Raw genomic sequence first — 12,781 nt, 5'->3', positions numbered from 1 at the left:
AATTAAACAATTAATCAAATTTTTTCCGACCCTCAGGAAAAGGCTTGGTTCGGTTCAAGGTTTTTTTCAGAAGGTTTCAGGTTTGCTCTTGTTTTATGCAAACTTATTCACTTAACTCAAATCTGTATGTGAATTGCACTCATTCTCGTGGTCAGAACTATTTCAGTTAACTTTAATGGTCTTAATAAAAGGCCCATAGACTTTCAGTCTCAGAGTACAATGTTTACTAGGGGTTCCTATCCTTACATGCAACCACATTCCAAATTTATTCCCACTTCCTGCTATTATGGGGTCCTTTTTCCAACAACTCTCCTGACAAGAAAAGAAAACATCGCTGTATAAATCTACTTAAACTGTGCCCAGGCCTACTCGAGCCTGCCTCACACAAATTATTCTGGACTAAGTGGGATTTAATGTGATGCAGAGATATTTTGCAGGAATTTTGAGTATTGATATATCATGCAAAACTTTTCCCCATAGATGATTCTTTGAAACATTATATTCATTTGAGAAGGAACTCTAGCAACCATTTTGCCCCGATCCCCATTCTGTGTGATGTTCTTCAGAACAAGTGACCTTCTGACCTTACATTTCCCAGAGCCTAGTTCTCATGCAGTTAAGGAACAGTTTCAGATTATTTATCAAATAATACTTTTTAAAAATCACTGCAAACTGTTACCTTAGTCTTGCATGAAACCATACCATTTTCTTTGCAATAAATAAAACAATATAAAATAAAATATGTATTAGTATGCAAATACTGTTCACTGCCTGTATCTGAAGGAGGTTTTCAATAGCTTCTGATTGCAACAGAATACACAGTAACACCACATGGAAAAGTTCAAAGTGGAAAATCTCCTTTATCTTTCTTCACTTTCCTTTGCACTGCTAAGTCAAATGTCAAGAAAACTATTCCAAAATTAAGTTTTTGCCAAAATGCTCTGTAACCAAAATAGAATAAATGTAGCATTTTAGAAGAAAGGAAATTAGAGCCATGAAATTGCACAGATTATATTATTGAGTTGTTTTTCTCTGGAAAGAAGATTGTGATACAAGAGATGAAGTATCTGAAATAAAGAAAATGATAATACAACTGCAAATGCAGATTTGAACTTTCTCTTTGCTTCAACAGATGTGAGAATACCAAGTTTTCATTTCTGAAGATGTTTATGTAGCAATTAGTAAAACAGAGGTAGTTTTTATTTCTGATTTTAATGCCATCTTTTTATATTTGCCCACTTTGAACAGGAATTATAAAGTCTTCTATATTTGTCAGTCACCGTGCTTTGTTCAGAACACTATATTAATTTTGTCTGGAGTTTGATGATTTGGTTCTTTATAGTCTTCTATATGCCTCACTGAAAAAAACAAACAAACTAAAAAAAAAACCCCTACACTATAGAAAGAATGAAAATGACTTATCTCAACAACAAACCTTCACTTTTCTAAGAGGTCAATAAAACAGAAGATGCTTTGCACACTCGTGATGAAACTGAAATGAATCATTGTACTGAAGTCATTAGTTGGCATGAGGCAAGTAACTAGTCTGGGACTAGACTCGGTTGCATTTTATTTCAGCTCCCAAATTTCAGCTGCCCTGAATTATTCATTGTTAGGCAACAGAATAAAGTTATGGGGAAAAAAAAATCGAGAGAGAAAGTTATTTCAGCAATGAAGAGAGATGTCCATCACTTATTTTGAAAGTTATAGAGGTATGTTTATTTAACACTTTCTTAAAGATCTTAATGGTCTTTTTTTCTTAATGGCATGCTTACTTTTCTTTAGCATTTTTTCTCTGCTCCCACATTACCATTAAATGAGAATATTCTTTTCATCCGCTGAAGCAGACAATATTCAGTGAGATTTCAGTTTAAGTTAGAAAGATCACTCAGAAATCATTGCACACTAAAATGCATGTTTCCCATGCAAAACAATTCAAGCTCAGTCCTTGGTGTTCTAGGCTCAAGGGGGTTGATTTTAGAAATTTTATACTACATTTATACTAATAAAATGATTACACTCAGAAAGTGTGAACAGTTTCCCAGAATCATCAGTCAGATAAGAATGCATCCTAGGTTTAGTAAGAAACAGCTACTATTCTCCCAGTTAATGCTAAGGCATGACACACAAAGCAGAGGGCAGGGTCTTTTTCCATGAAAAACATGGATGAGGCTGTCCTGTTGTGAGGAGAAAATGCATTTAGTAATCACAAGCTGTGCCATGGCACTTATCCTGGAGGTTGAGATCAGTTCTATTCTCTTTACTGTAAAGATCAGCTGTACATATACAGGGCAGGGAGTCAGATGGTACTGCTGGGGAGGCAGTGGTCAATGCAGCAAAGATGGAACTTGAGTGAGTTGCAATGAATGATACCTGATCTTGAACAACTGCATTCCTTACTAGGAAGGACCAAGATACATCTTTCAGACATGTTGGAAAAGTAATGGCAAGTTCTGTGCATGCCAATGGTTTGAAAAGCAAACTACATATCTTTCTTCGTGCACAGGAAAACAAATTCAGACACGGTAGATGAATCTTAAACAGTGGAAACAAGATGTCTTTCAGATTTTTCATCTGATAATGGTTTTGTACTTAGAACTTAGTAACATCTACACAGATGACAATGCAATTACACGAGACAGCAAATAGGCTGAATTCCTCATGAAATTGGTATTACCTCTCTGTTATGTTGTTTTAAGCAGTTCTAAAATTCTTCCAATAATTTGTGCATTCCTGAGCCACAACAAGATAATTTTCCTTTTCCTTCTCCTTCTCCTTCTCCTTCTCCTTCTCCTTTTCCTTTTCCTTTTCCTTTTCCTTTTCCTTTTCCTTTTCCTTTTCCTTTTCCTTTTCCTTTTCCTTCTCCTTCTCCTTCTCCTTCTCCTTCTCCTTCTCCTTCTCCTTCTCCTTCTCCTTCTCCTCCTTCTCCTTCTTCTTTCTCCTTTCTCTTTCCCTTTCCTTTTCCTTCCCTTTTTCCTTCCTTTTTTCCTTTCCCTTGCCCTTCCATTCAGTCAGAATATTTGGTATTGGTTCTAGTGAGGGAGCATCACAGGAGTTGTCTCACAATGCTAGTGACTCCCTCGGAATATGGTGATGAGGAGTTTGTGCCAAACTGAAAAGAGAACGGGCAGACACTCCTTCGACCTCCACATTGGGAACTCCAATTCTGTGACCTGATTAGATTGCAGACAGGTTTTCTGCCACCAGAAGGCATCCTGTCTTTTTTCCCCTCAAACTTTCCTTCCCTACTATTCCAATAAATCATAAAAGTGGGAGGCAACTCCATCAATTCTGAAAATCTCAGCATTCATCAACTACCAAGAATTTAAACATGTAGATCCAAAATAGATCAACTACCATTCTGTATTTAGCACTCTTCTATCCTCAAACCAGAGGCTCAGAAGGTCAGGCTTCCTGAGTCAGGAAAGAGAGTCAGAACACAACCGCAGAGCTGAGACTCTTATCTCTGCACCTGTGGGATAGCATGCCTGGTAAACTAGATCCCACACTGCCAGCTTCATGGAATCGCATCAGGAGCACTGAAGTTTTTGTGATGGGAACAATGTACACAAACCAGGACTGTACTGAAACCAACTGCATATTTCATTGGGTGACATCAATGACAAATTACTAAATTTGGTAACTAGATTTAACAGAAGTATGAATCTTGTATGTGCTGAGAAGATTTAAAGTGAAATGAAATACAGTGTGGTAGGAAAGAATTTCACATGGCTTCTACTAGTAAAAATATAGTTTGATTCCGTTGTGTAAGAACAAACATGAAGTTTTCCAGGGTATAAATAGATTTGGTGGAATTCTACGTTAACAAACGGGAGAAAATGGTCTAAGGTAAGTTAATATAAAGTCCATAAGTTCACTGTCAATCAAATCAGTTTCTTCTGAATGTGTATCAAATGTATGAAGACTGCTCTGGTTTCAGGCGTATTGGTTTGGGACTTTCCAGTGCTCTGTGCTGCTTGATCAGGAACACATGAGACCACAGAAGTGTCAAAGGATATCATTGGCAATAACCCAGTAGCAAATCTTTCCTCTTTTCTTTCACGGTCCATTTAATTGAACACTCATATCAGTGGCAGATTCATTGCAAAGCACATTTTTCATTTTTATGTCCTTTTTATGAAAGCTGTAAAGTTATATGCTTAAAAGACTTTGGCTAAAAAAATCATGTGAAAACGGATAACATTTACTTTCCTAAGCTTGGGGTGGAGCAAGCGATTAGTATTGTGAATATTCCTGAATCTGATGCATTTTTATTAACAGTTCTATTTACAAGCTATTACCAGATGTCTGATATAAAATGCATTTTTGAGAGATTAAATTCAAAATACCTGCTATGTTTATGAAACTGGGAGAGTCCAACTATTCTTATAGGACACACTGGGGAATACTGGAAGAAAATGCTGGCCAGTGAATTGTTTTTCCTAATTTTTCTCTTTTTATGCCAACCTGCGTATATTTAAGTACAGTACAGAACCAGGAGCTTTCTGCCCACTAATAGATTCATAGTACACCAGCACTATTTGAAGCAGTCCAAGCAGATAAAAAAATCAGGGCCAAACCCGAGTCCCCATTTTTTATGGAAGAAAAATTCCCACTGACATCAATGAGAGTTCTGCCTGACAACAAAATAAAGAAATTGGCCCCAGATAATATCTCCAAAGGGGGCTTCACTTGCAGCACACAGCTGGCTCTCGTGAGCCAGATCTCCAGAATTCCATTATTCCCCCACCCCATGAACTTACTGAGAGACCCAAATCAAGAATAATACCTCTGCGCCAGGAAGTGAGGTTAAAATGTGTGCCACACGTTCTGAATGAGCACGCACAGATTACAATCACGTCATTGTTCTCAGAAGAAAAGGCCACCATGCTCGCTGCAGTAAAAATAAAGAAATTCACAACAGGGTCGTCAAAGAAATAGAGACGTAAAAGTCAGCAATGAAAGGACCTATTGGTAGATCCAAAAAGACCTAGGCTCCATATTCAGTTCAGTTCACTTTATCCAGCAACTTCTTGTTACAATATACAGAAACAGTTCTCAGAATGTAAAGATCAAGGGTTCAGGAAATTGCCTGCTTCTCCCTCTTTCTCTCTGGCCCAGTGAATCCTGGCTCCCTTTTTGTATTTCTTTGGTCAAAATGGACTCAGATCACTCCTCCTTGCTCTTCCACAGTCATGGATTAAGGCATTCTAGTGAGAGATCTGAATCTGCCCCAGTATAGATTCTTCACGTGTACAGGCTGCAGGAGCATGAAGTTAGCTTATTTTGTGGAAGAGGATGGGGGAAGTGTCCGTGCTCTAAATTTATAATTAAAGCAGCAGACACAGAAGAACTTTGTGAGGAATTCCTTTGTCAGTATATTGTGAGCAGGTCCTGATCTCCTGATTAAGCTGTTCAGTGTACTTTGGTGAGGAGGTGTCCAAGTATTGAATCGCAGTTGAGTATGAGCACATTTGCCCTCGGCCACTTAGTTTGATCAGGGCAGTCTTCTCTTGCATGCTTGGTCATTCGCAACCTATGAAACAACGTGGAGTGCCAACAAGCTTTTGTCAGCACCCTAACAACAAAATTCACAGAGGGGTCCTCATTCATCAGCAAAGTGGTGAAAACTCTTTTTCTTCCTTCTATACACTAACAGATTGGATGGGAAGAAAATGAGTTGAATGAGGTCATATATATTGTCTCTTTTTAATAAGCTTCTCTCTGTGAATGGGAAATGCCAAGCCAGTCTGCCACTTGTTTTTTTTTGTTAATGCTAAGCTCTACAGGATGCTGCAACCCTTGCCAACAAGAGTAACTTCACTTTTTATCATTTATGTTTCCTTCTAGAGTTCTTTTAAATTGAATAGGTTTTCATCAGGTGTTCTCTGAGCAGTGACTGCAATGTGACTTTTTTTCCCAACACCTCAACACAAATCCTAGAGTGAAATTCAGGGCTATGCAATATTCACAATGGTGTTTCAGGAAGCAAAGCACACAGTGTACCTTGTACAGATGCAGACTGTTGCTATTAATGAGACTGCTGAGTAATGACACATGTTTTTCTCTCTGATCTTCTTCTGACATCAGCTAGAATATTAGTAGAGTATGTATGGAAAAGTTCAGGTCAAAACTATGAAAGGAAAGAAGTGAGAACTCTTTGTAAAGGTCACTGATAATTCACCTTGAAAGTTGGGTAACTTAAATATAAGAATGTGCATCAGAAATAGCATACCACTGTGATTCAGAAATACTGCTAGGAACAGAACCTTAGTGATTTAGCCATGTGCCAATGAGCTACATGGGATCTGACTCTTTTAAGGCCCCTGACATTCCTTGTTAGTGCTCAGGCTACGTCATTGTGGATTAAAGCAAGGCACTGCATTTATTTCAGCAATTGAATGGCTGCTATCTAACACTAATATCTTCCAGGTTAGGAAGGGGGTTATATAGGCACAGTCCAAAGAGGAAACATAGGACATCCCATATAGCTGTGTTCAGCATCACTGTCAGGCCATTCTTGCCCGAAAAGCTTCTCTGAAGTATCAGTCACTCCTCCCACTGAACTCTTCTTCCTACAGTTTATGGAGAGATGCAGTGATTCTCTCCATAACCCTGGAAATGCTTGCTGCTTTTCAAATTACAATGTGATTCTTGGGATCTACTGATGAATTCCCAATGAATGCAAAGGTTTAAAATTAGTTCCTAGGTTAAGTTTAGAGTTAGATTTTGAAAACAAATGCAGAAATTTCCCTGACATTGAAATGGTCATCAGAAGAACTGACACCTAATGTGATCATATTGGTTTCCTAAAGCTGAAGCAACAATACATAATTAAACTTCACCAGGCTTTATTTGCAGTGTACTCTTTGCAGGAAAAACTCTTGTCAGCCTTCTGGAGTTGGTGAGCCTATACTGCAGTAGAGTTGGGTGACAGCCAGAAAATGATTGTCTTCAGAGGATTGTGGGTCATGCCTTGCTAATTAACTATAATGGTAACCTGGTAATGGTTAATAGTGGGTTCGGCATTGCTTTCCCATCTGTCAGATGTTATCCGTTCAAGGAGAAAAATATTTGTAAGGTGATTTCACTTATGGTTTCAACATATTCTAAATGAACAATCTTTGTTCTCCCACAAATGGTACTGTGTTGGATAACACAGTTGACAAGGTTTCATAAATCCTTTTCCAAGTTCAGTTTAATTGCAGTTCAATATTCTTTTGTTTCTATTAACCCAGGTAAATAAATAGAGTGAACAGGCAATTTTGAACTGTGATCTATGGCATGGTCCCTTATATACTGGCACACACAGAATTCTTGCAGATCACAAATCTGCAAAAAACATGTTTGTGTCTTCCAACAAAATGTCATCAAACCTCTGAAGGAATCCATATTTATACTTTCCATGGTGCACTACAGCTTCACATTCAGAACAGGCAGAACCTAAAGCAGCAACCTCAAAACAGAGGGAGTGGAAGATTCTTCCGAGTCCTGCTCTTTCCAAGTACTAGAATTGCAATCTATTTAAACTAATATATAGTACGATGAAAGCGATTCTCATTTTTTCCCCCTATCTTTCCCTTTTCCATAGAAGCACTATATTTGTTATTTATTATAAAACGATCTTCCATTCTTTTGGATTACTACCTAATACCCCATATCTCTGCTAATGAAATACATACTTCACAATTCACTGTTTTTAATTGGCAAAGTATCATCACAAAACCAAACCAAACAGATTTTGGTAAGATTCTCAAAGAAATAGGAAAAACAAACCAACAAACAAAACAAAACAAAACAAAAAACAACCAAAGCTGTTATATAATAGAAAAAGGCTATGAGATCACTTTTTATAGAAAGTTATCTATGTTGTCCTATGCAAGGCTGTGCTCTGATCTATCTATTCAACATGTTTATAGAAAAGCTGGATGAGCAAGAAGGCAACAATGCTTACAGATCATATAAAATAAAACAGAGTAGCCATAATAAAGATGAGCACAAAGAATTACAGAAGAATTTCAGATTATTTGAGGGCTAAGAGATTTTTGAAGTTTAATAGTGACAAGTGTAAAACAATTCACAAAGGAGAAAGTACCTTATTGTTTATTCATTGATTAATTCATTTGGAATCACTCCATTCATCTGGAGTGACAGTGAGTAGCAACATACAAAAATAATTCAATGCTCAGTAATGATCAAAAAGACTGTTATGCTAGAATGTTAGGAATTAATAGAAAGAACAAGTTCTTAAGAATAATATATATCAATATGTGTTTGAAGCAATATGTTGTTCTGGTTCCTGGAAGGTACCATATGAAATAGAGAAATTAGTGAGAAAGATATGATTAGATAGCAGAAGCTACCATGCATGGGCAGATTAGGAACAGTAGGGCATTCTTAATCCTTGACAAGAATCCCAAAGCTTCAGAGGAAAGTATTGTGGAGAGGTTTATTGAAGTACACTGAGTTACTGGCCCAGACAAAAGCACATAATTAATAGCTACAATAAGCAATGGTCCACGAAGAAATCTCTCACTCATGAAGACTGTAATCTACTGACTGTAAGAGGCTGGGAAAGTATAATAGGGAAAGAAAACAATACTTGCCTTGTTCTTGGATATTTCTGTAAGTATGTTGTCTCAGGCATCAGTTGTTGGTGATGGTCCGGGCTAATGTGGTACTTATCTATTCTTAGGATCTCCTAAGAAAATCTCTTCATCTCCCTTTGGATAAGGGTTTCTACAGTGCAGTAAACTATATCTGAAGTTGTCACCAGAGGCTTTCACTATGTAGAGAATTAGGCATTTTTACAACATGATTCACCCAAACTAGTTTAGACACCTACCTTGGAATGAGGTGAGTCATACTCCACAAATGTTTGTTTCTCTCAGTTGACTACAAAGGGAGTCAAGAGTGATTATTTTTATTGTAGATGTTTTTATTTAGTCAGAGGATTTCATCTACTATATTGATTTTTCTTTTCTATGAATGAAATAAAAATGGTCAGGAATGCAGCAGAACAGCAGCAAGCCCAATTAGTTCTGCAGACATACATTCACAATGAGTACCCAAAATATATTCTGTAGTATGATTTCCAAGGATTCGGAAGCAAAGCAGATGGGCTCCTGTGGTGAATCAAATCTGAATATGGAAAAATTCCAGAAGATAATCTGTAATTACTGCCTCTACTATGCAATAGAGAATTTTTTGCGGTTCTTCTGGTCAGAAGATCTGTACAATGAAACAGCTCCCAGCTATCACGGAAAACATGACAGCAATTCATTTTGGCAAAGGTCACCAGATAGCACCTATTATAAGTTTTACTGAGTTTTATTTGCATGTTAAGCCTAAAATGTAGTGATGTCGGAAGACTGTGTTGCTGTCAGTATATGCAGTGTCTCCCAGGATTTCTTTTTCCCACACTAACAAGAGGTAGCATTACCTGTAGGTATATTGACAACATACAAGCTGTTGCTAAATTTTACAGTGCAAGCAAGCAAAGCATCCCAAATGGAAGCCTGACCTCTGTTTTAACACAAACTTTCACCATAAAATCATTGGGGCTCTGCTTAAAACCAGAACAATAAGATCAGGTTCACAGAATTTCCACATTCATTAGTGGTGCATATTTCTCTCATGCCTGAGTTAAAGGGAAAAAGGGCATCACTCTCAGTTTAAAAGAGGGTAGGTTTAGATATTATGAAGAAATTCTTTACTACGGAGGTGGTAAGGCACTGGAACAGGCTGCCCAGAGTAGCTGTGAATGCCCCATCCCTGGAAGCATTCGAAGCCAGGCTGTATGGGACTCTGAGTAGCCTGGTCTTAGAGGGGTGTGTCCTTACTCACTGCAAGGTGATGGAACTAGATGATCTTTCAGATCCCTTCCAACTCAAGCCATTTTGTAATTACATGTTCTATTTCTTCTGGATAGTCTTAAAAATTGGAAAACTGAATAATTTTCATAGGCTCTTGCAAAGTTTTTGGCCTTCTGGAATCACACTCTGGAATTCTTTACTCTTTTGTTTGGGTAAGAGACCCAAGTGGAACTAGCTACCACAGGCTTTGGCATCCCTGAAGCTTTGGCAGTCTAGGCTAAATAGATCAACAGGGTGGAGATAGCCCTTACAGCTTCAAATTGTTCTTCAAAGTTAAAACATCACCAGCTATTTCTATCAGCACGTATCAACAAAATCTGATCTGCCAATGTCCAAAGAGGTCAGTGACACCGAAATGGAGAAAGATTGAGAAAGATTTTGTCTGTTGCTGCCCCAAAACAAACCTTAAAAGGAGGAATTAGCAATGATAAGAAGAGTGTTCTGGACTATTGTGTTGGCTGCTCCACCAGTTGCAGGGAGTCTGAGGCACATGCAGAAGAGGTGTGGCTGAGCCTTGTAGACATGTATGATGTGACTCCAATGTTTATGGAAAGAGTACTGCAGCCAGACATTTGGAATTTGGTGAGCATACTCAGCTGCAAATAGCAGTTCTTTCAACAGGAAAATAGGTTTCATACTAGACATTCTGGACCTTAACTTTCTCCTTAGGCTTCTCTGTGCTCTGTCTTTCTAATTCAGACTCTTCTTCCACCACTTTGTAAAACACATGCCACAAATGCTTTCAATATATGAAAACTAAGAAATTGCCAGATGCAGTAGGAAGCACACCAGATAACTTATTTCATTATCCATCCATAATATGGTTCTTGAGTTAATCTTATTAGAAAAACATATATTTATGCGCATTACAACTCCATTACTTACGCAGTACAAAGTAATGATAACTCACTTGAGGATAAATTGCATCAAAGTAGTTTTGGTCATCTATCCCAAATGCCTTCTCATATCTTTTCAAGTTTTAATAAATAGGATGAGGACTGTAAGTTCACTCTCCAAGTTTATTCTAACCCAATTGTGTCATATAAGTGATATCACAAGCATTCTTCACACATAAGCCCACAGTCTTTGTTCATCAGATATCAGATGTGGCTACATGTTCTGTTTTGTTAAGTTTCTTAATAACGACAACATTCATATATTCAAAGTAGCTAATACTTTTTACTAACAAGTCAGACAGATCACAGATACTCATCTAAATATACAGATTTTGTTTGAGAACACATATCAAAGTTTAAAGGAAGACTTACAGAAGGGTTAGTTTGTTTAAAAATGGGACAAGTTGGGATATTAATAGGGACTGTGGAAAGACCACGGTGACTGTGGAATAGAGAAACTGACATTCCTGCTACTTTTATATACTTTCAAGGCCATCCAACACAAACATTCCCATTTCTATTTTAAAGTCTCTGTCGAGTTCTGTCTAGAATCCTGCTGAGCTTATAGAATATGAGACTTTGTTCGTCCAAGTTGGTTCATTCATGATTTCAGCACTGAAACATAAAAAAAAAATATATAATAAAATATGTATTGGCTGCACATGTCTGTATAAATAGATTTACATTCTGAACCTAGCAGTAAGAGCTCACATACCCCTGAATTATGTAAGAAATCCTGTCACACAAATAGCTGTCTGAGTGTATTCATCTAAAAGACCCAAAGCAGTGTGCAGACTGGTTAACCTACCAATATGCAGGCACATACTAATTTTGCGTACCAATTTCTAAAAGTTATATTTTCCACTCTAGCAGGTCTATATTTGAGATAATGGAAAGACTGAAAAAAAAGACACCCTAACGCACCAACAAAACCAAACAATGAAACCATTGGTCTGACCTTCTTAATCCCAGGAAAGCAGTATTTAGAAACAGGTCTTTTTATTTTCCAACTGAATGAAGATGCTCAGCAAGCAGTGTCAGCCTGCTCCATTGACCCTTGCCCCACTCATTGTCCTCAAAGAAGTCTAGTTTCTTTCAAGAACAGAAATGTGACCAATGCACAAGGTACATCCCTCATTCATGATCTCTCAGGACGTATGCAGGTAATTAAACTGCTGCAAGAAAATCTGTTGGTCATTTTAAATTCACTGGTCATTCACATTCACAGGTAATGACTAGTTAAAGATTTAAGTTCTCTGCTTATTTTATATTTATTTTACTTCATATAGCAGTCAGAAGTATTTTACCCAAACCAGTTCCAGGTAAAGAATTCCATACATTTGAAAAAGTCAACCCGGATGTATATTCCAATACGAAGACCTCTCTCATCTTTCTTACAATTTTTTCAAGTCTTATAAAAATGCTAGTATATCTCTATTGTAATTCTGTATTTAAGGGCTTGGTCAACATTTCTATTTATAAATGTTGGTTTTCAGAGGTTTAAAGCTCAGCCAGAAAAATTCACCAAGTATGGCATAATTGTCTGGCATAACTGAATGTTAGGAGGAGAATAACTTACAAGTTGATAACATTTGCAAGTAATGAAACCATAATAAGATTTTTTAAATGGAGGTTGTATGAACTCAGACTCAATACAGACAGAAAGGGTTGGTTAATCCAAATGTGTACTACAATCATTGGCCACAACTCTTAAAAATGTCAGTTGGATATTTGCCTCATTGATGGCTGAAAGAACATTTCAAAAAGCAGAGCAAAGTCAGGTTAGACGTTATGAGGAGAGCCAGAGCCAGATGCTCAAGTGGCATAGACCACTCCAAAAGCTACGCTCATTTAAATTACCAGATGATCTGATATTTTGTCTACTAAAAAAATTCTTAAGCATAATCCAGTCAATCTTAGTACAATTTGTTGTGACTAGACTTTTTTAAAAAGTGCAGTCCAGGGGTGTGCCTGGCATTGGCAATTATATGAGCAGACATAGCTCTTGCT

The sequence above is a fragment of the Cyrtonyx montezumae genome, unplaced genomic scaffold, assembly GCF_038088225.1.
Source record: "Cyrtonyx montezumae isolate F1298 unplaced genomic scaffold, pur_monq_1.0 scaffold_3, whole genome shotgun sequence".
NCBI lineage: Eukaryota > Metazoa > Chordata > Aves > Galliformes > Odontophoridae > Cyrtonyx > Cyrtonyx montezumae.
The sequence above is the reverse complement of the archived record's forward strand: the minus strand, read 5'-3'. Positions refer to the sequence as shown.